General features: G+C 43.5%; 1 protein-coding gene and 1 long non-coding RNA gene across 6 annotated transcripts in view; one reads left to right on the top strand and one right to left on the bottom strand.

Annotated features, from left to right (window-relative positions):
• The window catches only part of LOC127595015 (synaptotagmin-2-like), a 76,254-nt gene extending 55,763 nt beyond the window's left edge, over positions 1-20,491 (bottom strand). The window contains exons 1-2 of one of the 5 annotated variants that reach the window (XM_052056736.1): positions 20,387-20,491; positions 20,118-20,176 (exon numbers count right to left, since the gene is read on the bottom strand). The gene's annotated coding sequence lies outside the window, so the exon portion shown is untranslated. Of the gene's footprint in view, positions 1-20,117 lie in introns of all 5 variants that reach the window. The other 4 variants (XM_052056753.1, XM_052056760.1, XM_052056738.1 and 1 more) reach the window with 4 other exon arrangements.
• On the top strand, positions 11,835-13,494 carry LOC127595409 (uncharacterized). The gene is made up of 3 exons (XR_007961267.1): positions 11,835-12,393; positions 12,555-12,675; positions 12,776-13,494. It is a non-coding gene; the product is annotated as an uncharacterized LOC127595409 (long non-coding RNA).
• Positions 20,492-23,070: the final 2,579 nt, after the last annotated feature.

Genomic DNA, 23,070 nt, shown 5'->3' with positions numbered 1-23,070 from the left:
AACGCCAAATTTTTAACACTCGCACTGCTCGTCGTTTCTCTGATGCCTTTAATAACCTTTGCGTACCCTTGTCTAACACAGAGGAACTCACCACTTGGTTCGACTCGTCATGCCGTGCCATCCTGGATTTGGTGGCTCCTTCAAAAACTGTGCTCCCAAAACCTAAACCCGAGCCATGGTTTAACGACATTACCCGCGCAGCTACGCAGGGGTGTCGCAAAGCTGAACGCACTTCTTTCAGGAGGTTCTCCCGAGTGTTGGCCCATCGGTCTTGGATATCATCAACTGCAGCCTCTCTTCTGGTGTAGTTCCCCAACAGTTTAAACATGCTGTGGTCCAACCCTTGATCAAGAAACCTGGTCTTGATCCTGATGTGTTGTCAAGTTTCAGGCCCATTTCCAAACTGCCTTTCATTTCCAAAATTCTGGAAAAAGTGGTGCACAACCTTTTGTGTCAGCCTTGGCTGCTCTGAGTCACGCACTGCTCCCCTGTCATGTGGTGTTCCACAGGGCTCAATTCTGGGGCCTCTGCTGTTCTCGCTGTATCTGCTCCCATTGGGTTCCATCTTAAGGAAACATGGTATTCCCTTCCACTGCTATGCAGATGACTGCCAGATCTATGTCCCACTGAGCAAGAAAGATGCCTTCTCATTAAGGCCACTCCTATCCTGTCTGGAAGAAATCAAAACCTAGATGGCACAAATTTTCTTGAAATTGGCCCTTGTACATTCCATCCTGTAGACTTGGGCCCCCTGTCTCCTTATCTTAAGTCAACAGTCTCAAACTTGGGCCTTAAACTGGACAGTGATTTCAAACTCAATCGGCAAATTGGTGCCGTTGTTAAATCCAGCTTCTTTCACCTTAGACAGCAGAACACTTTGAGACAGTAATTCATGCCTTTGTCACATCCCGGCTCGATGACTACAATGCCCTTTACTTTGGAGTCAGCCAGTCCTCCATTAAGCGCCTTCAGCTGGTCCAGAATGCCGCTGCTCGCCTCTTGACTGGTACTCGTAAGAGGGAGCACATAACTCCTACTCTGGCATCCCTTCACTGGCTCCCCATTCATTTTACAGTTATTTTCAAGATCCTCCTCTTTGTTTTCAAATCTCTGGATAATCTCGCGCCACCTTACCTCTCTGAGCTTGTATTCTTTGGCATTCGACTCAGCATGACTTAGATTTCTTCTTGGTTTTACTGTTTGGTGCTTTCTACCGCCTTTATTACCGATTTGTCTTACTGTTTATTGTGCATGTTAAATTGCTCCATGTACAGCACTTTGTATGCAGCGATGGCTGTTTAAAAGTGCTCTATAAATACTGTTGACTTGACTTGACTTGACATTTATCACAGTTCTGAAAAGCATGACTAGCTTCTGTCACTTCCCCCTGTACTGACATGCTGTGGCCACCACGGTTTTATTCATAGCATCCCCAATAACATGTTGTTCGGCATGATGGCCTATGAGGAAATGTATCCGAAGATGCATTTTAAGATTTATCCATCCATCCATCCATCCATCCATCCATCCATTTTCTGATCCGCTTTATCCTCACAAGGGCCGAGGCGAGTGCTGGAGGCTATCCCAGCCGTCTTCGGGCAGTAGGCAGGGGACACCCTCAACTGGTTGCCAGCTACAGAGACGAACAACCGCTCACACTCAGACCTACGGACAATTTAGAGTGTTCCATCAACCTGTTATGCATGTTTTTGAAAACCGGAGTACCCGGAGAAAACCCACGTAGGCCTGGGAAGAACTTGCAAACTTCACACAGGAAGGCTAGAGCCGGAATTGAACCCTACATCTCTGCACTTGTGAGGCCGACGTGCTAACCAGTCACCCATCAGGCCGCCCCATTTTAAGATTTACTTAGTATTTATTTATTTGGGCTTCTGGTAGTTTGAGAGCACATTAGGCCAAAAAGTATGTTGTCACTTAGAAGTCAGTGCCACAAGGGACATTTCAAAGTGTAACTTAAGATGAGCAAGTGAGTTTCACGGCACAGCAAAGACGAACAAAATTCTCAATTTTTCATCTTCCCGTTGGAAAACAGTGCTCAGTATACCCTACAAAAAATACCGCCACAATTATGAGATACTCAAAAACAAATACATAATTAATTGTATGTTGCAATGTTGCAGAAATGCGGGTAGTACAATAGATTTGATATTACTGTCGAGGATTTTAAAAATCGAATGGACAAGAATCCTACATCGTCATCAGAACTGAGAAATGAATGAAAGGGCATGCACTCATAGTTGAACATTGTATGATTTTGCACTTTTCATCAATCCATAATTACAACGAAGCAGAGACAGCACGACATAACCAACAGAAATATTTCCATGTCTCTTCCAGCAATGAAGTTGCATGGAATTTATTATCCGAATTGAAATTAATTTTTCCCCAAAAGGATTTCAAAGTAAAGCAATTTTATGAAACAAACCACATGTTGCAGGTACAATACATTATAAGCGAGCTAACATAAGAACCGCTGTCATTGTTTGTGTAGTGAATTGCCATTTTCAACACCGCTTATCATGTTCGGGGTTGCGGAGTGCTGGAACCTATCCCAGCTGACTCCTGGCGAAAAGCGCATTCCACCCTGAACTGGTCACCAGTCCATATCAACAGAGCACATACGGAGACAGGCCCCCATTCACACTCATGCAAACAGAGCGGGAACTGAATCCACGCTGCCAGCACACGAGTGTGCCGCTACACCGTCAGTGATATGCAAGTCTTTAAAGTGAAAGCGTTCCATCTTGGCATGAGGCCAGAGAAGCACACTCAGGAGAAGCGAGAGGGACGTTCTGTTGGTTCGGTCGAATGCAGGTATTGTAGGACAAGTGCGTCTACTCAAGGGGGTCGTTCAACCTTCGCATTGTCAGAGAAGTCAATTGTGAGGCCCAAAGTTGGAAAAGCGCGGCGCCACCGGTCCAAACGCAAATTGAGGGTGACAGCTCGACCCTCATGAAGAGCTATACTTGTGCCGCATTAAAAGTGACTCTTGTTGCCGCATAATTATGTCAGTCTCAGTGCATTAATGGCTTTCCGTCTCTCACACTGCATGAGCCACAACATGCTGGATTTAATTACAAGTACTTGTGGCTTTAATACGTTGTTTAATTTCGTCCATGATGCTTTGTCAATGACAACTGCAGGTTTTTTGTTTTGTTTTTTCCCGCTATGTGAAGGACTGGTTACTTTTGAAAAGTGAACTGGCAGCACCTTATGAATGAACAGCGGTATTATCTGTAGACAAGTGATGTGACCTACACCGCTGCAATATTTAACTCCTATCTTCTGTACAGTAGGACGAGATGCGTTTTCAATTAAGCACTCATTTAGTCCCAAATCAGGCAGTGGCCTCTGAAGCACACCAGCACAGGGAAGAGGACAGAAAGTTAACGTCATGCATTTTAATGCACACATCCCTCCCTGATTCAAATTCAAACTCAAGCACACTGGTGTCGATATCCAGTGATTTACTGTCACAGCTAAAAATGTTGGAGGTATCCTTAAAATACGACACGGCGTATTTCCAATAATGTCCCACGTTCCGCCGCTGCGGAATGAATGCGGCGGTTAAGGAGCGGGGCGATATTTCCGTGATAAATGACAGGCTGTGCTTTCGGGATGCTCCTGCACCAACAGTCCCACGGCCCGGTGTGTTATCACCTGCCCTCCTGTAGCCTCCGGATCTGAGCGCGGCATCACGGATCAATGAAGCGCAGCAAAGAGAAGACAAGAGCAATCAATGCTTTTGGGAAAGACAACAGCGTTTCTGCGCAAAACACAACACGGCAAAATGCTGCAGTCTTTTATTAATGACAAACACGAAATCTTCTTTAGTCCCAGGCTGAAAAGTAAGCTTTGATGATCATGAACAACAGTTCTACCCCAGAATGAAATGATCTCTTCTCTTTGTGACAAAGGTGTACATTCAGTGCTAGGTGAGCAAAAGTCAATTATTATCGGGATTATTGTAAGAAACAGCTTCATTAACACCATTCAAAATCATTTACAGTAGCTCGAGAGACTTAGGCTCATTGCTGCAAAACTGCAAATGAAATAGAAAAGTAGGAGATCAGCTCGAAATTGTTCTTTCTGCATTTTGATCAAAAATGGTTCGCACCAACCCTCCTAATGAAGGCCACATATTCACCAAATGTCATAAACATTCAAGGTAAGGGTCAAGTGGCTCCTTAGTTGTTTTTGTAGCAGCTGGGATGCAAAAAATACGTGACCAAACACATTTAAAAGAAAACGGTGTCCTTTAAGACACACGTTAATGATAATCATTTTAGTCCTAATCCTTCATTGGTATAAGTGGTCTCCAAATGAGTGTTTTCCATCCCAATTGAGTATTCGACTGTTTACTAATGGCTACTTAATTGACAGGCACTTGGAAAATTGTTTAGCTTGAAGCTTCCTAATGACAAAGCACAAGTTACAAATGTGAATATAGAGTAATTAGTCTTGAGTTCACACTCGAGACCCAAACAAAGTCCCAACAATCCATCCGGAAAGGAATGTAAGAATTTTTGCAAAAAGGCTTCACAAACTGAGACACAGAGAGCAACGTGTTTTTTTTTTGTCTGTCATAAACGACATTAAGGAACACAATGAAATTGCACATGTCCCCCTCCACATACAAACCACAACAACATTCAATCAACAGCAACCACACAGAATGTAACATAACATTGAAAATTGCTTCGATGAAAATGCGTGCTGCACTCACAGCGCCTCTGTTTTTGGCCAAATCTACGCTCTAGGAACCGTGACAAAAACAACCGTTCCACCGAGTGCTGCAGTTAATCTAACAGAGCTTTCATTTGGCGGTATCGAACCAAGAAACAGGTTCAATACAATCTTTTCTCGATACAGTGCTTATCGACCATGGCGAGCTTACTCTCCAATTGGCTTTCACCAACTCATCATTGCTTCTTCAAATTAAGAACCACACAGCCTTAATCACGACTCTTTTCACACTGGTGGCATGATGTCAAAAGCTCCACAGACTCAACTCAACAATTCTCAGTTATTGAGGAAGAGAAGGGCTGCCAAATAGAAGCGCACCCCTGGCAATGCAGCAGTAAATCACTAGATAGAGCACCATCTGCTGCTTGTCAGAACATTGGAACATTGATCTTTAAGCCTGGCTTGAGTCTCAAAGTGAATCTGAGCTTAAGCGGAGATGAAATGCTGGTGAAGAAAATGTGCATTACCTTGCGGCAAGGTTTGATAGGCCTCTGTCTCACGTCACCATCGCCACCTACCCCCACACACACTCATATATATATATATATATATATATATATATATATATATATATATATATATATATATATATATATATATATATATATATATATATATATATATATATATATATATATATATATGTGTGTGTGTGTGTAGTGAGAAGTTATATATATTATATATATATATATATATATATATATATATATATATATGTGTGTGTGTGTGTATACATGTATCTATATTTTTGTTTTCTTCTTTTTTTATGGGCAGGTGCTGCAGCGGTTAGCGCATTGGCCTCACAGTGCAGACGTCGTGGGTTCAACCGGCTCAGTCCTTCCTGTGTGGAGTTTGATTGATCTCCCCGGGCCTGCGTGGGTTTTCTCCGGGTACTCCGGTTTCCTCCCACATTCCAAAAACATGCGTGGCAGGCTGATTGTCAACTCTAAATTGTCTCAAGGTGTGTGTGTGAATGGTTGTTCGTCTCTGTGTGCCCTGCAATTGGCTGGCAACCGGTTCAGGGTGTCTCCCGCCGCCTACTGCCCGTAGACGGCTGTGATAGCTCCAGCAACCCCTGCGACCCTTGTGAGGATAAAGCGGATCGGAAAATGGATGGATGGATGAATTGATTACTTGTTCAGGGACCATGTTTTAGTCTTTTAGTCTGTTGTATCCTTCTCTTGATCCAAAATGTCCTGTATTTCAAATTGCAGCGCCTTCTTTCCTAGGCTAAGGGCTGGCTGACATCCTGCTAAACGTTGACAGCGCCATGGATTCAGTTTTCACAGTGTTTGACTTGTATAATAGAACATCAGTTAGCTGAGATCTCTATGGAACCTTGGAGGAGATTTGATCTCACCTGTCTAATGATCTGTGTCTGACAAAGACCTAATAGCTTGCCCTTAGTTATTAGCTCTCTGGAGGTTTGCACCTGCACAGGAGTACTATTGAAACTGCTGATATGTCAACAAACAAGAAGTAGTTGTTATCTTGTTGTTTTCAGTTAGGGAGCATTAATCAGGCTATTTGTGTGCAGGGTTCATTTTCTTTTTAAGTGCGCAGATTGGACTGCACAAGCCTGCTGATATAGTTATAGTGAAGAGACACATCCTCATAAGCACTCTGTGTGATTAAACGCAGAGGGTGGTGCAAACCCTGACTTGCTTTAAAAACTAAATAACAAAAATGTGGATTGCTGTGCGGCCTTAAACAAGAACACAAAAACTTCACCGTGGATAAAAATCCCAAACCCCATAACTCTGAAGCGTATCTGCAAACGACTTGTATGCTACACTGTTTGACATCAAATCACTGATGAAAATGAGGGAGTCAGGTCTACACTGATGCTTCGATCTTATGACTTCTGCAACTCAGCTAAAAGTACATATTTGTGCTATTAATGCAATTCATGCTTAAATGTACGTGCCCTGTTTTTGTAGCCTTGCACCAATGCACTCAGCCTAAAAACAGGCGCAACTTCATTTCCTTGCTGGGGCAAGTCTAGCGTCGTGTGTTTGTGATGTTTTTTTATTTGACTCCCCCAGTGCACGTGCCAAATCGGTGATTAAAAAATACACAAAATTTAGACTACCTAAAACCGCGTCTTACTTGTGGCGCAGGTGGCGAAACGCAATTTCGGTCGATTTATTCAGCACTCCACAGAGGTCAAACACGGACGCGCGCACGATCGGCGGGTGCAACGTGGTCCCCAATTTTGCCCACGTCATCACAACTGATGTACGACTGATCATGTCATCCACAAGCTGAGATCATGCAGTTTGCGAGTAGAAAGACACTTTATGGGCGGACCCAAGCGAGTCATTTTCGAATTCCGCAATGTTCACTTCCACTGCCCTGATTTTAATATGAACGTGGGGAGAGATTAAAAAAGTTATGAAGGCTATCTCTTGCAAGTATAAACCTCTGCACATTGGCTGAGATGTGTCAAACACCTGCCCTCTGGTAGAGTCACGGGGGCGCGTATTGGACAGTTTGCATGACGGGAACTTGGTAAGAAAGCAGGTCCGTACGACAAACGAAAATGCGCCTGATTTCCTTAAGGTTTACACATGCAAACACAGTCACAAACTTTATTGCTCATGCAAACAGATGTGTAAGCTGATCTGCTCACTGGGCACACCCAGGAACGAGTCTGCCAAACTTGCAAATTTGCTAATCGGTTTTTGGGTTGTTCTGGAATGAGTTTATGCAAATAGATTAATTTAGCACATAAAATATCCATCCATCCATTTTCAATGCCGCTTATCCTGAACAGGGTCGCGGGTGGCCATCATTGCTATCTAAAACATAAAACTCTCTTTCAAAACATCAATCTCCACTTCTCTTTAAGATGTTGCCAAACACGTGTGAAATCTAAACGTGAACACACAATTTAGCACTCACCTTTTACCATCTCAGCAAATCAGGTCCTAAGTAATTGAAAAAGACACCTTATAATTATGTAATGCATGTCACTAACAAAACTGCAGTCTTAAAAGGAATCAATAGAAGCAATGCTGGGCCGCGTTGCTGACAATAAGATTTATAGCAGGGTTTTCAACACAGTCTATCAACGAACAGTAGTGCAACATCACTCAATAGTTTGAACGGTGCTAACAGAGTTCCCCATTTTCCCAACAAGTGCGATTAAAGATAATATCAACTATTATACTGTATATATCTAGTGTACTATTTATATCATAGTGGTAAAAAAAAGAAGTCTTCAAATTTGCAATTCAAGCTAAATTTTTTGAAAAATATGCATAACCGTCATTGTGCATCATGACCCATGAGATGTCAGTATGTCACATAAAATTCGAGCGTACGTCCCTTCAGCACAAGTAAGACAGCATCAAGGCATTAACTCAAAGCAGGAGACTACAGCATGGGTGCAACTGCAAATACATGACAGAAGTAAAAAGAAGCAGCCCAGTTTATGAATATTGTATTACATAGGGCTTGGTACTAGGATCCCATATTGCGTTTTCACACTGCCACAGCATGTTTTGTGTGATTTACTTGGGCCGGACGCACACCGAGCGAAAAGTGAACCATCACCACAGAAAAACTGTGACCCTGTAGTGAGAAGCTCTACAACAGATTTAGAAGTAATGGAAAACACCATATTTAAAAGTGGATGTTGCACTTCGGGTAGCGCGAATGGTTTTCACCACGGAACATTTGGTAGAGCACTGCAAGTGCAAAATGAACTCAACTCACCTTTATTTATCAAACACTTTGGAAACCGAGAGCATCTGATACAAAGTGCTGTACATAAGTTAAATCAAACATAAAGCAATTCAAAATAAAACGGAGGCAGTCCCTTTAGGAGCGGCAAGCCTACGCTGCGCTGAGAAAGCCAAGGAGGGCAGGGCCGGAGAGCCCAAGTCCCACAGATGAGCCGATGACGTGTTCCAGGCTGGCATCAATGTGATCCAGTAAACGCCAGGGCACAACAAAGAAAATGATAAATCCATGTCATGTCAGCAAGCAGCCATGTCTCTGTGGAACACAACGGGCCACACTCGCTGTTAGCCCATGGGCTGTGAGCACCAGCCCTCACTTGGTTTTTTTTGTTGGCGAGCGACCTCACGTTCCTCAGAGCCATCGACGGAAGGAATGGCGTTCATCTCCTTTTTTTTTTTTTTACACACTTTGGCGCTGACTCTCTTCCCTTTGTGAGACCCTCTCCGTATCTTCTCCAGGAAGCCCTTTGAGGAGACGTCAGCTCCATGTTTGAAGCAAAGCACCTCCTCGCACGAAAAAGTTTGCTAAATACCAAAATTTTCAACCAATAGTTGTCACGGCAAAAAGGCTGTCATCGTGCAACTAGCTTTGAATGTCACAATAAGAATACTAAATGCTGGAGTTGGAGATACAAATAAAAGAGATGCCGTAACAGGCTGTCGATTCACCGCGCCTCTTTGATCAACTCAAGGGGAAAAAATGTGTGAAGTGATGGGACTGGAAGTGTGCGTGGGAGACAAACATTAGTGAGTTTCAGAAAATAACTTTCTCAAACTATTTGGCCAAACAAGTCTCCCCTGAGTCAAATGGATTACTAGCCACAATCTACATAGCTCAATGGGCCGCTATTGCTATTTTGTTAGCTGACAATTAAATGAGACATGTCTTGAAGTGGTCAGTTTCACAAAAGTCACTGCAGAATGGGAATGGAGATTGACCGCATTGTTATTTATATGATTTAAATAACCTAAACACGTGTGAACTGTCATCCAGACCGCTTGTTACTTTCGGAAGCAACTTGTTATTAAATTCTTCACTAAATTCCGTCACGAATCACCCAGAGCCTTACCGCGTTAATGCCATACTACCAATATCATCAATCTTTGGAAAATGTTCATACTTATCAGAATAATGCATTTCAATGAGTGAGGCCACATAGAATATATTATTGTATGGAAATGTTTTGCGTTGACTTCCCTTTAAATGGGAGTTAGCACACACCTGCCACCATTTTAAGTATCTTGGATTAACCCCAAATATATTTCAGTTCTTCTCCGTAGTAGGCTTTTTCGAACATTTTTTCTTTCCCTTTCTCGCAGAAGTTTGAAGGAATTGTGCAAACTAATATTTGGAACCGATTACACTTTCCTCCACTTTCTGTAAACCCCCAATTCTAACTCAAGCATAAACATTGCTGTTCCTGATCTTGTTGCTTATCTACCCATTTCCAAAAGATGTGCCTGTGAGTTAGCAGTTCAAATTTTTGCCCTACAGTGACTTCTTAACAAGTGATCTTTCCCCAAAGTAATGCTATGCTGCTTGAATCACATCCTGTAATGTGAAAGCCAATAAATTAGTAAGGCAGAAATGAGATTTAAGCGTTTTCATCAGCAGCTCATATTTGATTGTCCAGTGAAGGTGCCATGGGAGGGTCATTTGTCTTTGCTGATGTGTCTGCTGCATGCATGGACCCATCTGCACACCAATTGACAACCGCTGACTCCATGAGCGAAAATTCAACCGATGTTGCCTTTGTGGGGACTTGAATGTGTGCAATTCACACTTTTCAACTCCGGGGTTAACAATTACCCAGTCCCTAACTCCACCCATAGCAGTCATGCTAACGAAAGCCGATCGATTCCATTGTAGGCAGGGCAGGATGCTCATCTGCAGAATACATGACCCCCCTTTTCAAAACAGGGCAAAAACAGGTGTTTTCAATGAAGGTATTTTGATGACATCTTGTCATGGCCATGTCATTAAAACAAATGAGAACTGTTTCAAATGGGGGAGCAAAGCAGAATATGTCTCCTCTCACTCAAGTGCAAATGATTCCCAAGTCTCCACCTCAATGTTGTACTTTTGTTGACAGTCTGATTGGCCTTCTCTTATTTGGTTCTTGTTTCACATAAATTGCAGACAGCCGAGTCCAGCTGATTATTCTATGCCAATATGAGGATAAACAGAACGCCTGTACGATAATTTCACATACTCAGACATAAAGATGAAAATTGAGGGTTCATCATCTACATGAAGTTAATGCTTGATGTTCTGGCCTCTCTAAATCAAAGTAAAGGATTTTGGACAGTTTTAACCATGTTCTAATCTAAAAGTGAAAGAATATATTTTAGTGAAATCCATATGCTCAAGTGGGGGAAAATACGAGGTGGGGTCTGAAGGGGAAAAAAACCCCACTGAAAACAGCAGAAAAAAGAAGACGTTTCATCTGTAGAAAGGTAAAAGAATCACCGAATTGATGTTACACAACTGAAATTCACATCACATTAATTCAGCTCCTGATGTACTTCCTTTTATATCTTTCAGCTCTTCCAAAAAAAGATGTTTGTGCATTACTGCAAGAGCACTGCGATATATATTCTTTGTGTATGATGTGTCCTTCGCCTACAAGGTGGTCTGTCCATTCTTGTCGAAAAGAAGGCAGCATTCATGCCCAAGATCTATGTCCTTCATTTTCTAATCATTGACTGAAGGCAGCATTTGCGCAGGTTAACTCATGCAAACGTTTGATTGAAAAGCAAATACAAGCGTGCCTGTGGTTTCCAGCAGATGACATTAAAATATGCCACCTGCATCTGGAGGTCGAGTGCACACTGCTGCATGAAGTTAAGTTCAGGATGGCGTGTGAAATGATCACAAAAAAAAAAAAATCATGAGATGTTTACCAAGCACTATATTCCAATGAAATGAAGGAAATTTAAAACCAGACGTCCCACCGCCCTTGTTGGCCCCGCCCTCTGCATGCCTTTGCATGAAGCCATGAATCACCGTGAAGTGAAAATCACACTGCAGATCACAATGCCAACCACCTTTTAAATTGACATCAATATAGATGCATTCTTTGTGTCACGTTGTGCCCGAGGCGATGAAAGATCGCCTCGGGCACAACAAAATAACGAGGTGGATCCCAGGTAAAGCAGACACGAAAAGATTTTGTATGAACACAAAAAGTTTTTTAATAACGAACAGAAAGAGCCCAACAGGGACACAGTAACAAAAAACGCTGGTCAAATAAGGACCAGGGAAGAAATAAGGAAACAACCGAAAACGCTCGCTGAAAAAACAAAGTGCGAGGGAGTACTGATTAGTAGTGATGGGTCCAGCGACACCGATGCATTGACACATGCGCCGGGCTCACAGAGCAAACCACGTGTCGATGCATGTGCTGGCTCATTACGTCACGTGATTGACACGTGAACTGCGTTGACACAGTCCAGGCTTCTAATTGACACACCGGCTGCGTTGACACAGTCCAGGCTGCTAATTGACACATCGACTGTGTTGACACAGTCCAGGCTGCTAATTGACACATCGGCTGCGTTGACACAGTCCAGGCTGCTAATTGACACGTGAACTGCACCGGTGCAGTTTAGACTGCATCGGCTGCTTGGCACAGTACAGGCTGCGCCACTTAGTCCAGGGGGCGTCGACTCAGTGCAGAGGGCGTTGACGCAGCAAAAGCCCGCCACACAGTGTTTATAAGGAACACCTGCCGAAACAAGCCAGACCTCACTCACGCTCGCTTGTCGAAGCTCGTGTCAGTGCAGACTTCGTGTTCGTGCCTTGCCTTCCTTGCCGATTATGGAGCAGAGACGCAAATCATCCGCCGTGTGGGACCATTTTGATGTCCTGCAGAATAAGGTATTGTTTATTTATTTATTTATTCAAATCGCCTTCTGTCGCCGAGAGCCTCTCGGCGAGAGGCACTCTGCCTCTCAGATTATTGACATGTGTTGTACCATTCTAATCCGAATACATTTCAAGGTAACTCTTAGCTACTTCTTATTCACATTTCATTACAGGTGAAATGTCGAATTTGCCAAGTCGAATTGTCATACACCAACAGAAGCACCTCCACCATGCTGAGGCATTATCGGGCCAAGCATGAGAATGAAGTTCGCGATACACCCGGTATTACGCCAGGTATACTAACGTTCTCATCTTTTCACGGTTGCTATGTTGATGATTTAATTGACAATCAGTAATTATTGGTTGACTCTCCACTCCATGTTTGACAAACAAGGTTCCAGGAAGCAGCTGTACTGGAAGGACCAACACACTTCTTTCCCAAACCTCTCCCACCTCGCAAAGGAGTTCCTTTGTACGCCAGCACATCCGTCCCTTGTGAGCGTGTGTTCTTCACAGCAGGAGAAATTGCTTGTAAAAGACGCAACAGGCTGAAGTTTAAAACATTGGAGCATCTTATTTTTCTCAATAAAAATGTGAAATCAAAGCCCACAAGCATCCTCATTCAAATGATCTTCACATTATTTGAACACATTGAATGTTGCAAAATGAATGCATGGATGTGAATGATATTGTATACACTTCATCAAATCGATGAATGACCTTATGAAAATGTCTTGGAACAGTTGTAGATGCAAAACCGTGCTGGCAGCTACATAATAATAAAAGAAAAATATCCCAAACCATAGGGATCCTCCCAAAACTAAGGATGTGCTGAATAAGAAATCCTTGTACACACTTTTATTACTTCCATATTTGACCTAGTGTGTGGAAATATGGGGAAATGCCAGTAAAACACTGTTTTAAAACTACAATACAAAGCAATCAGAACAATCACTGGCTCCAAATAGACGGAACCCACAAATCCACTGTTTATCAAATTAAACAATGAAATCTCATGACCTGGTTGACTTCAAAATCGCCCAATTAATGTACAAAGCACACAATAACCTCCTTTGCCAAAACATCCAGAAGCTTTTTAAAATTCGAGAAAGTTGTCATAATTTAAGGGGTACTAACCTATACAAAAAAATCCAAAACACGAACAAACATCACGCAAAGGAGTATCTGTAGTAGGTGTAAATCTGTGGAATGATTCTGAAACGGACCAGTAAAATGAGTAACTCTCTTGCTGAGATTAAAAATGAATTTGAGAGTAGTACAAGACAACTACACAAATCACAATTAAGCTAATAAATTCGATACACCCATGAAATATAGCAATACATCAGGAATACATTGATGAGATTATTTAATATATTAATGAAATGTAGCATCCATTATGAATATGAGAAAATCGACATATACTTGTGCTCCAATGAGTATGTACTGTATATACAAACCTAAAGTTGTAAAAATGTATAAGTACAGCATACATAAGGGTAAAAGCATTTGTTGATATGTAGACTTTCTTTTCTATTTTGAAAAATGATCAATTCATATATAAGAAGGGGTAGGACTCTAGGGTTTTTTTTACTTCTTTCTACTCCTTTGAACACATATTTGTGATGATGACTATTTTCTTTTCCTTTTTTTATATCTTACCTTCACTTTTTGCCAATTTATTACCGAATTGTATATTTTATATGTTCAATATACAAAAAAATTATCAGTCAGTTCAGTCTGTTGAGTGGGTTGGATGCAGGGATCTTGAAGGTCCAGCAGGTGGCAGTGTTCAGTGACACAGTATCAGCACAGTATCAACACAGTGTGTCAGTGTGTCGACACGCCTCATGAGGCCTCATGGACCCATCACTACTGATTAGGCAATATAGACGTATACAAATTTAGTGACTAACGCGAAATAGCAAGAGTACGGCCGCAAGGCAAGAAGGCAACGAGAAATCTTCAATAGAGGAATTAGCACGAGAGAACAATGGCACGGCGTGGAATTCTCCGGCAGTGAGTGGACTGCCGGAGCCTCTTAATAAAGGCAGATAATCAGCCCGAAATTACGGACAGGTGTGCAGTTGGCGGGGGGAAAAGCCCTCCACCTGCTGGCGGGCACGGGACGTGACACTTTGTTTGTTGTCTGCAGTGAGGGTGCCGTGCCACAAGAGATCATCTCGGGGGCTGCGGGAAATTGTCCAACACGCGTATGGCTTAATTTGTCGAAAGATTTTTCAGTTGCCAACTAGAATGTTTTATTAATGTGCTTGAGGACATACAATCTGTATGTTTTCTGTGAATTGAATTTATACAGACAGAACAATTAAATGCGCTTCCATTGGATGGCCGAAGGTAGAATAAGCTTTCGACCTTTTGCCATTCATACAAGAGAATAAGTCGTGGCTTCTCTCAAGTACTGTATGTCAATTTTGTATGCAATTAATTGCATCCTTTGTCAGTACATTTGAGAGTAAATTGAGCCGAGATGATTATTTTTTTCATGAATCATACCTTTTGGCGACATTTTTGTGTGACGGTGTGCTGTAGGATTTCCCTCATGTAAAATGGGTGCCTTGGCTCAATTAATGTTGGATAACACTGGTCGAGTTCATGAATTCACATGCCATGACCTCACACCCCTTGGGCCACTCTCATTACAACACTGTCATCAACCATGCCCGTTGTCTGAGGCCAGTGAGATTCACAGGCAACAACTGCCGCGTTTGTGTTTGCTCTTTCAAACCTCTGTGCATTGTGTTTCATCAAAGTACATTTTATAGTAAATACTATGACTGCAGGATTGGCTGGCGACTAGTCCCAGATGTCAGCTGGGATAGGCTCCAGCTCACTCGCGACCCCATTCAGGGCAAGCATTATAGAAAATGAAAGGTTGAATGGCGTTTATGTATCCATGCTTCTTCATAACAAGCTTGGTGTCCTTTACGATCATTTAAATTTTTGAGCGCTCAGTCAGAAATTAAATGGCAAACCACAGCTGACATATCTTTTGTTTGCTAATGTAACAGTTTGGGGGGCATTCCTATTTTGGACCACTATCAATGTTCCTCCTGTGTATGCGCGACGGTAACAATTTGGTAATCCAAGTCTAGTCCTGAAAGGCTTAACAGGGCGCAGTTCGGAAGCTTGTGCAAGGACAAATCCGCACGTCTGGCAGTAAATTTGTAGTGTTCTCGCAAATGGAACAATCCAAGCATTGAGAACCCTGAAAACAGTCTCCCTTTCAGATTATCCAAGGCTTCGCTGACAGGATTGCTTAAAGTATTGAAGAACTGCAGACCCAGGTTGTTGCGCCGGTAGAGAGAAAGATGTCGAGCCTTGATCTGCAGTGATGATGAGGCGAGGTGACAGAGGTGAAGGCAATGCAAAGGTGGCCGGCAAACTAATATTGCTGCGGTGAAGCCATTTCTGAGCCCCGACAGCCCTGACAGGGAACACACTCATACATATGCAAGTCTGAAAACATTTCATACATCCACAATTGGATACAGTTATTCAGATCGGAGAGTCATCTTCACAGACCCCGAGGGCCTCCTTGTCACATGCATACGCATGCACACCTGAGCACATCAGTGAGCGCATTGCTTGATGAGACCATCCGCAATGGGGATCCACTTAAAACCAGCCACCCTTGTAAACAGCAAGGAACAACCTAGATTCTGGAAAGAAAAAGACTAAATATAACACGATGCTGCAGAGGCAAGCCACGCCTCCTCCTCCGAGCTGATGGTCCATCTCATCCGGGTGAGTTGCACCAGATGTGTCATGCAGGAAGGTGTTTTGGTACAAATCGGATGAATAAAAGAGCTCTGAAGTATTTGGCCGCGAAAGTGGAGTGAGCAGATGGGACGGAGACACGAGCTCAAAAGGATGGCTGGTACAGCTCCGATCTGGCATCAATATTTCTTAGTGTGCACTCACACTGTTTGGGCAGGAAACAAGAAAATCGTTCGGCTCGGGCGGTATTGCAGCGGCTGGCTCTTCATGGCAAGTTATCGGTGCCGGTAGCTCCGCCCCTAAACATTAATTATGCAGCTCAATGCAGCACACTGCTGCAGCTCTCCCTCACTACTACCCTCGATCGTTGCCTCTCTCTCTCTCTCTCTCTCTCTCTCTCTCTCTCTCTCTCTCTCTCTCTCTCTCTCTCTCTCTCTCTCCATTTATTATGAAGACGTTGAATTACTTACTTACTGCTAAAAGCTATTCATTTCTTCCAGAAAGTGCCCAAAATGGCCTTGAGGTAGCTGATGCTCCGCCCCTTCTCATTTTCTCCAGCCTGGTAAATTTAACATAATCCCCACTGCAAATTCAACCATATCCTCCTTCTGGTGTGATTAACTATCCGCGTCTATTTTTGCCTTTTTCTCCAGGCATGCCGCTGCTGCTATAGTGCCAATCGGTGGCAAACAAAGTGTGATGTTGATGTCCCGTACTTAATATGGCCTAACAACATCTCTAAGGCGATGTGCATTGGACATGGCAACTTCTAAAGGCAGCAAACGCGACTGGACCTCCAGTCCACAATACGCCATGTGAGCCCGTCGCATCAGCAAATAGAGGGAAACCAGAGAGGAGATATAATGAGGGAAGCTCTCACGCGGCGCGCGGCCGTCCCGCCCCCGGGCAAGCAGTTGGATGCAAACGCGGCAGCTGATTATGGAAGCGGAAACAAGCTTCTCCGCCGTTTCCTCGAGCTTTGACATGATTATGATTCATTTCACATCGGCATGCGTGTATGGGTGCTGGTGTGTGTTAGGAAGAAAGTGTTCTTGCCCTACCAAAAACCGTACAATTAATCCGACTGAACTTTGTGTGGGAGCCATCCAGGAATAGTGCCTGACTTGAAATGAAACAAATGGCCATTTTTTTTCTTACTTCATACAAGCCCGCGTGAGATGAAGGTCGCAATGGATCATTATTTCTAATTTGCTCGACGGGGTTGTGCCTTCAAAATGTCAAACCGGTGGGATACAAACACAACTTTTGAAGGGTTAATGTTGTCTGCAAGGCGTTTGGAGCGCGTTCAATAAATTGCCTGTCCGTGTTTGCAAAGATGTCACCTCTGGAACAAAAGCAAACTGTGAGGCAGATGTTGCTAATGGAAAAAACATGGCTAGGGAAGGTGGGATCATTCGGCCGGTATTGGGTGAAATTGTTACACGTTTACATAATCCGTGGGGGGGGGGGGGGGGGGCGCTACTCCCTCTTGCTACATGACAATGCGCTAACTGGCTTTTCTTGAAAGAAAGAAAGAAAGTGAAAAAAAGCCAAGCAGTGCTGCTCCTTTTGAAAAGGTCCTGACCAAAGCTCTTCGTGAGACTCCTGCAGCAGGGAGCCCGCCACGCTGTGCATCTCTGCTGCTGCAGGGGTCTCATCAGTGCACGGAACCGGATGGCGAGCAGAGAACGCGGCGGGGGCTGGGCACCGCAATGTGCTGCAGTGCTCTGAGCTGCGCGATGCACACCCACTCTCTGCTCTTGCCTTTCAACATGTCTCCGGCTCTCTCTTTACCTCTCGCATCGATTCGCTTTCCCGTACAGTATCTCGCCTTTCTGCTTCAACCTCTCTTTCACTCACGTCACGTTCTTTGCTGTTTTGTAACATTTTCCCAAGACTTGAAGAAGGCGCAACTCTTCAATTCTGCCTTTAAGCATCCTTGACTAATGTGCCATTTGTGCACGCAAATAATATTTGCGGACGTTTCTGGGTGTAGGAGGAGATCATATTCCTTACACTTCAAGGTCTTTATTAAAGAATGAAGTATGTATTTCTCTTACGGACAACCTAAAGTAGTAAGTCACGTTCACGTCCATGCAATATGCATTGCCTTTTCCCCCCCTTCACCCTTGTACTCTGATGTGAAAGGTTTTGCATTTCCAACTGTAGCTCGTCCCGCTGACTTCAAGCTGACCTCCCCATCATTTTTGCAGGATGCCCGAGCCCTGTCGCACCGTCTGGGACGGAATGTTTCAAATATAGACTACCTTTTATTTTTTTTTAATGTGCAGAACTCCTCATATTGCTCTGTCAAACATAATGCTGTTTGCAGTTCTTATTTTAGCATATGTTTGGTCTCTTCCTGAGCATACGCTTGACCAAATGCTTTAACTGCCGTGCATTGCACTAAATCCCAGGACACTGTTTCGTTGCTGGCACTCAGGTACTTCTTTACAAAGGATGCATGCTAATTTATGGGATCAGTGTGAGCTCTCTTTGCCGTTTCCCATTGGCGTGCTAAGTGTTCTGATTGTGCAAAGTGTGCTCACTGCATCCTGCGGATATGCCTCCACTTCTTCTCAAGCATGGCGTTAAGTCAAGATTGATGTACCTGCGACTGTCAATTCAGCGAGAGCTGCGGTCATTTCGTGTCTGATCATTTTGACAAGAGTTTGCACACAACAGCTCGTGCTACACATTACATTTAGCCGCAACGCTTTCTATCGTGCCGGTGAAGTTACATTTTCTGCAGCAGAGCGGCGATAATGGTTGATGGGTAAGTGTGAAAATGCTCTAGAACATTCAGCGATAAATAAGGCAGGCAAAAACAGTCCAGGGGTTTTCAAGATGGCTGCACTAATGCAAGACATGTTGCTACATGCTGCGTGACCTAAAAAAAAAGGCATGAATAATTAAATGTTTTGTCCACGTGAAAGATGGATGTGCTAAGCCAACTGCAGTCCCAAACGGAAGAAAAATGCAGAGGCGACGCAAAGGCTACACGGGTTTTCCTGATGTCAATGCTCGAAGCTATTCAAGTTGCCTTCAAAGAATTTTGAGCAAGTGCTCATGACTGTATGATCTGTCCATGGTGCTGAAATTGGGTACGTTTACCTCGCTGCAGATAAATCATTCTTAAATCATGAAAACATCATCAGACCCACGGTTTTATCCCACATATCACATTTGACTATTTCAGTCAAATCTATCAAATACACGAGGTCTATCCGTTTTTCTTCTCCTTCCAATTCTGCAGCAGGACATTCGATTGTTACTGAGAGATCACACAGTGCCCACTGCTGGACAGTGTCAACTCTTCAAGACGACATGTTCCTGACGAGCCATGAAGGTCAGAAACCTACCGTGAGGAAATAAATACACCAAGAATGCTCCTAAACTAGTGCAAAAGTGAGAGGAAAACTGTATGTTCCTTTGTCGACGATCCAAATGATTTTGTGGCACTCAAAACAAATCACCAAAAAAAAATCTGTAACATAAGCAGCCCCACTTATCCATCAGGAGAACACACAGGGTGACAGCAATCTGTCCTTTATCTCAGTATCATGTTCAGCTTTGCTGCAATCCCACACGCTTTAAACACACACACACACACACACACACGCACACACGCGCGCACACACACACACGGAGCTGGTTTCAGTCCCCGTCCCTCGCAGCAGCAATGATGAGGCAGGCAACTGCTCTCAGGATGTAAGGGGGATACTGCAGCACCAGAGAACCGTGCGCACACAAACTTGCCTAGAAGCATCGGGGAGTCCCACACTTCCCTTCCACCCACCATAGAACCCCCGCCCCAACCAAACACACACGCATGCCCCCCCCCAACCCCCTGCTTCTCTACAATGATTTTATTCTGAAAATGCCAAATGTTGTTTTATAAACCACCCACCCAGCAGCAAGCCGAATCAGAAAAAGAAGTTGAAAAAGTCCGAGCACATATGCTGTCATCAAGAAAAAGCAACACAGCCGCTTACCTTTTAATGTTGCTTGCTTTCCGCCGGACACTCAGCTCTTCTCCGCAGACAGCAAGACACTTTGAGATAGAGAGGAAAAAAAATCAATGTCCGCCTACTTTCTCTTATGTCCACTTTGACATAATGAGTCTTTAACACAGCTTAATAGACACACCTTTGCTAACTACGCCCTGCCGTTAACTACACACGCGCATACACAGAGTGTACCCCGAGACCGGAGTACCCTAATTGATAAAGATCTGCTCAGGGGAAGGATACAAACTACTCACACTCACACACTGCAGTTTTTTTCTTCCTCTTGCCCACTCGCTCTGCTGATTTTTCCCCCCCTAGCTGTCTTTGCCTGCACTGCGTCCTGATTGGCCAAGCCGCTCTTCAATAACATAAGCTCTGTTCATTAGTTGGAAAAGGGGCACCTCCCGCCCAACTCATCTCCCCAACCCCCCGCCCCCTTTTTTCCCTTCGAGCATGTGGAGAAGAATGCTGAGCTCTACAATTTTATGCGCATAGAGCAAAGAAAAAAAGGAATGGAGGGCAAGCGGGGTGGGGGCCGGACGGCTGGGAGAGGCCAAGCGGCGGGAGTTTCAGGAGTGGTGGGGGTGGCGGGATGGAGGCTGAATGAGTGGGCTGCGACGGGACAGGCCACAGCAGCGTGCGGGACAAAGAGATGGTACCGTTGGATGTCGAGCGGCACCAGCCGCGGCTTGTGGAGGGAGATTTCCCAGAGCTCACTGCAGCTCGAAACTCTGCTGCAGTGTGCAACCTGATTACCAGGCGGGCGGGGTGGAGGTTCTCCTTTGCGCTCACACGGGGTGGGGGAGGTCGGCTGCAGTCATGCCGAAATAGTCATCCAGTCTGCATGGCTGTCGACGGTGGGTTGAGACGGGGAGCCCGTGTGCTCGGCGCTTAATGTTTTCTCCCGATGAATTATTGAAGGTGCCCCGCAGCAGAGTGGGCGTGTCGCAGCCGGCAAAGTACCCAGATTGTTTCTCGCAATCACACATCAAATCATCATCTAAGATAATTTCACATTATTCGCTGGACCCTCTTGACTAAAAAAAAATAAATAAAAAATCTCACACTGTGTGCAAAGTCCGCCCTCGGGTGCACGTTGGGGGTGAAATGAATGTTCGGAGTACTCATCCCGAGTGTCCGCCCCTTTTTCTTGACTCACGTCTGGTCCCGCCATTGTGTCCCGGCAGCATTAAAGTACAATGCTCAGGGAGATCAATAATGGATCATACTTCAACCATCTGCAGCGGCGTCAATGAGCACTTAAATGATGCCCACACAGTCATGCGGATGAGATGTTTGTTCAATGAACAAAAGGTAAAACCTGGTCAATCAATGTGCAAATAAAGAGATACCTGATATATGGCCCCAGAGCGGAATTGTGGAAAAACAAAATATCACTGGAGCACAAAGCTACCGCAGATAAGAATTACACATTTCATGAGCACATCATGAGGCGCAGAGCTTTACATGAAAAAAAAAGTTCCGATCCTCCCCTTATTCAACTGTTGCCAAACTTGGCGTCAATCTCAATGTTTTATTGAGAATCAGAATTAGAATTCCTAATCCACTCACCCATTTTTATGATGCTTACATTTATATTTTGATTTGTATATTTACTTGTATACTTTTTGTTCTTCTACTTCTCCCTTTCATCATTTTTGCTGCTGTAATTTGGGGCTTTCTCCATTGTGAGACAAATACGGTCAAGGTTTTCTTATCTTATCTTTATTGGCCAATTATGTAGAACAAACAAGGAATTTGTCTCCGGTGATACAGGCTACACGAGTATTTTCAAGAACAAGAAACTACTGTAAACAAGGACATGTCAAATAAGTATCGAAAGACCTCCCATAATGTAAGGGTACGTACCACCCAATGACAGCTGTGAGACAAATGTGCAAAGTATTGAGGAGAGATAAATTTGCCGGTCGCTCTCTTTGGAATGACCTTCCACTGAACATTCGGCAAGCCCCCTCGCTGCCCATCTTTAAAACTCGTCGCACAACTCATGCGTATTCTTTGGAATTTGACTCAGCATGACTCAGACTTGATCTTCGTTTGACAGATTTTGTGCTTTCTACCGTCTTCGTTTTTCATTTACTGTTTTATTGTTGATTGTTGTATGCATGATATTTGCTCCATGTACAGCACTTTGTATACAGCGGTTGATTGTTTTAAAGTGCTCTCTGAATGCAGTTGAGTTGAGTTGAGATAAAGTGATCAGTGCTGGGGGATGAATACGTATACGTCAGAGCATGCATTACCGGACCATATGCATGATAAAAATACTCTATTTAATATGGACATAAGACTGTATATGCATATTGCACATGCAAAATGCATACTCTTAATACAATATATTTTATTTTAGATCCTACATTTTTCAGCGCATTAGTAAAAGATCCACTGTCCCAACTCGACAATAAATGGTTTGAAGCAAACAACAAAATAACCACACACTGTACATTTTTTCACCCAGTGCAAAGGGCTCTCTTGCATGAAAATTATCATTCAATGACAGAACAAGAAACCGACATTAAATGCAAGAACTCATTTTGTCCATATTTTTTCACCCCAAAAATGGTATCATTGAGGTGCTCTATCTGTCGTGTCTATCATACCAAATCCGCAAAAAAAAAAAAGTACCGGTAGGCCTACTCACCTCGTAACATGAGGCAGTATACGACCCAGTATGAGTGCAACAAAGAAATGCCTGCCATCTGATTGTGCTTGGTGATATCACAACTTAAAACGACAGTCGCCGCCTAAGTATTTGCAGGACAATAAATTTTAATAACTAATATTTATTATAATAATAATAATAATAATAATAATACATCACATTTGTAAGCGCCTTTCACAACACTCAAGGACACTGTACAGCCAAGACCAATAATAAAACACAGATAAAATAATAAATAAAGAAAGAAAGATTTAA

This window comes from Hippocampus zosterae, chromosome 2 (genome assembly GCF_025434085.1).
Source record: "Hippocampus zosterae strain Florida chromosome 2, ASM2543408v3, whole genome shotgun sequence".
In the NCBI taxonomy this organism is placed as follows: domain Eukaryota; kingdom Metazoa; phylum Chordata; class Actinopteri; order Syngnathiformes; family Syngnathidae; genus Hippocampus; species Hippocampus zosterae.
This window is presented reverse-complemented; position numbering and strand designations above follow the sequence as displayed.